Genomic DNA, 2,811 nt, shown 5'->3' on the forward strand with positions numbered 1-2,811 from the left:
GGGTGCCGGCCGAGGCGCGACGGTGCCTCCGGCCGGGCGGAGCGGCTGCTCTTGGCGGGACGGGTGCGGCGTGGGCGTGGCCTTAGCAGCGCGGACGTGGCCTGGACGATGCACGCGGTCTGGTCGGGTATGCGCGTGGTGGGGGCGACGACTAGAGAAAAACTCACCCCCAAAGCAAAACTTTTGCTGGGGCCTCCCCGGGAGGTCGAAAAAATGTCTCCTGGGGGGCACAACGGGCTGGAGATGCTCTAACACGCACGCACCTGTGAGATCCGACGGACGAAGCCCTCCAGGCGTCATGGGCCGAGCCTCTCGTAGCGCCTCCAAGTGAGTGAATAGCACAGAAGTATCACAACTGGGGCATTGGAAGCAAATTGGTATCAAGATTGGCAATTTTTATGTGTCAGTACCAGGTTTGGGGCGAGACATTGCAAAAGAGGCTAAAAGTGCGTTTTATATGCATTGACAGGGAATTTGACCGGTTGGGCCCGCCCGTCAGGTGCCACGCTGGCCAGTGAGCGCGTGCCCGCGTGCTGACTCGGACGAGCCCGGGTCGCACCGTTTAGGCGCGGCTGGTGCGGCCCGAGCCAGACCCCGACCCCACTCTGCCCTCTTCCTCCTCCTTGCTCCCTCGCCACCGGATGCCTCCTCGCCCGCCTTGCCGGCCGCCACAGACATGGCTCGAACTGCTTAGGCGCTGTCCTTTCCCCCGCGGCTGCTCCTCCCTCGCGCCCTCCTCTCCCCCGCGGCTGTTGAGCCCTAGGATACGATGGCCTTGATGAATCCGGCAGGCGGCGAGGGTCGGGCGATGACTGTGGCAGCAGCGGCGACCTCCCCCGCTTAGGCATAGACGATAGTTGCGGCTACTCCACCTCGGAGTACAGTAGCGAAGACGATGATTTTTCGGAGCCGACGTTGTCGATGGAGCAGAGGCTGCGGATGGCGCGAATTTGGGTGGCCAACCCTAGCACCGCCCATCAGTGGACTCATGGCATCGGTGGTGTGCTGCAAGTGCTCCACTCTTCCATTTTTGCTAACTGAAAGTGGGGATTAGGGTTAGGGTTTACTGCCTCCATGTTTAGCACTATAATTGCTAGTCCTAACTAGAGCAGGGCAGCATTATTTTGTTATTTCTAAGTCCTAACTAGAGCAGAGCAGCATAGTGGACTCATTACATTGTTATTTCTAAGTCCAAATTGGGATTAGGTGTTACCTAACACTAGTAGAAAAAGGGCCTTATGTTCAACTCTTTACTCCCGGTTTGTAATAGAACTGGCACTAATGTGACCATTAGTGCCGGTTCCAATGGCTAGGTGGGCGGCTCTCATTAGTACCGGTTCGTGGTGAACCTTTAGCACCGGTTCGTGCAACGAACCGGTACTAAAGAGGTGGTGGCAGGCTTGTGTCAGGCTGCGGCCCCACCATGACCTATAGTACCGGTTCATGCCACGAACTGGGACTAGATGTTCACCTTTAGTCCCAGTTCATGTAACCAACCAGGACTACATATATCACTGTATATAGTGCTTCTTCCAGCCCGAGCCAAAGCCCTGTGTTTTTCCCCTCCTCTCTGTTTTCTTCCCCTCTTGCTCGAGCTCCCACCTCCATTTTTGCCAAAATTTTCCAACATTTGAAGGCACCCCATCCATCCAAGTGATCCCAAAGGTTAGCAACTCTGTCCTTTCATCTCTCATTGCTACATTAGCTCTTGCAATGCTCTATAAGTATAGTGATTTGTAGGTTTTTAGTTTGGGAGGAATTATATGTTGTAGTTTATTTGATTTATATGCAATTTAAGGTCAAAATAACTCTTAGTTTGCATATGTAGGTGTGGTTTACTTAGTGCCTTCCTGTATCCGTCCTAACCACTGTCGATCGCCCGCACCGTCCCGTCGCCGACACCATCTTGTGGTGAGCCTCTTGTTCTTATCTTTTTAATATAAGAAAAAAATCATGTTTGTGTTATTTAGATATATAGTTACTTGTATAATTATCTTACCCATACATTGTTTGTTATACATAGCGCCATGGTTTTGATATCCATCCCCGTCGGCCCTCGTCCGGGTTATGATTGGGATGTGATATATTCTCTTTTATAACTATTTGTTGCATTTCGTGTTTATGACAAATTATGCCCATCAAGTTGACATAGATATTTTTATCTAGGAGGTATGTGAACCGGAAATTCCAACCGACCCTATTGTCGAGAGGTTAAATTTAGTTGAAAAAGAAAACGAGTATTTGAAAGAAAAATTGAAAAGAATTGAGGGGGAGAAGATGGAATTGGAAATGCATGTTGCCGATGTCGTCGATGATCACAAGATCAAGATGGAGAAAATGCGCTTGAAGATTAGAAAGATTAGAAAATATGCCGTCGATAGTGAGGCTTGGTATCATTATGCGGTTGGATCAATTTTTACCTCAGTTGCGATCTTGATTACATTTGTTGTTGCATTTAAATGCTTTAGCTAGAGAGTTATTTGTGTGCTGTTTTATGAGAGTAAGTGTTGTATGACTTTATGTATGAACTTGTATTAATTTGGTCTTTTTGGTGCTGTTTAAATGAAGATGAGCCGGCAATGGATGTACGATGACCGATGCTCTCCCCAGTTCATTAATGGCATGCATACTTTTTTGCTTGCGGCTGAGGCAAACAAGCGGGCGGATGGTTTATGTCTTGTCCATGTGCTAACTGTAAGAATGATCTGAATTACTCTAAGTCAAGAACCATTCACGTCCACCTGTTTGAGTCCGGTTTCATGCCCCACTATAATGTTTGGACCAAGCACGGAGAAAGAGGGGTTATGATGG

This window comes from Triticum dicoccoides, chromosome 4B (assembly GCF_002162155.2).
Source record: "Triticum dicoccoides isolate Atlit2015 ecotype Zavitan chromosome 4B, WEW_v2.0, whole genome shotgun sequence".
Taxonomy (NCBI): Eukaryota; Viridiplantae; Streptophyta; class Magnoliopsida; order Poales; family Poaceae; genus Triticum; species Triticum dicoccoides.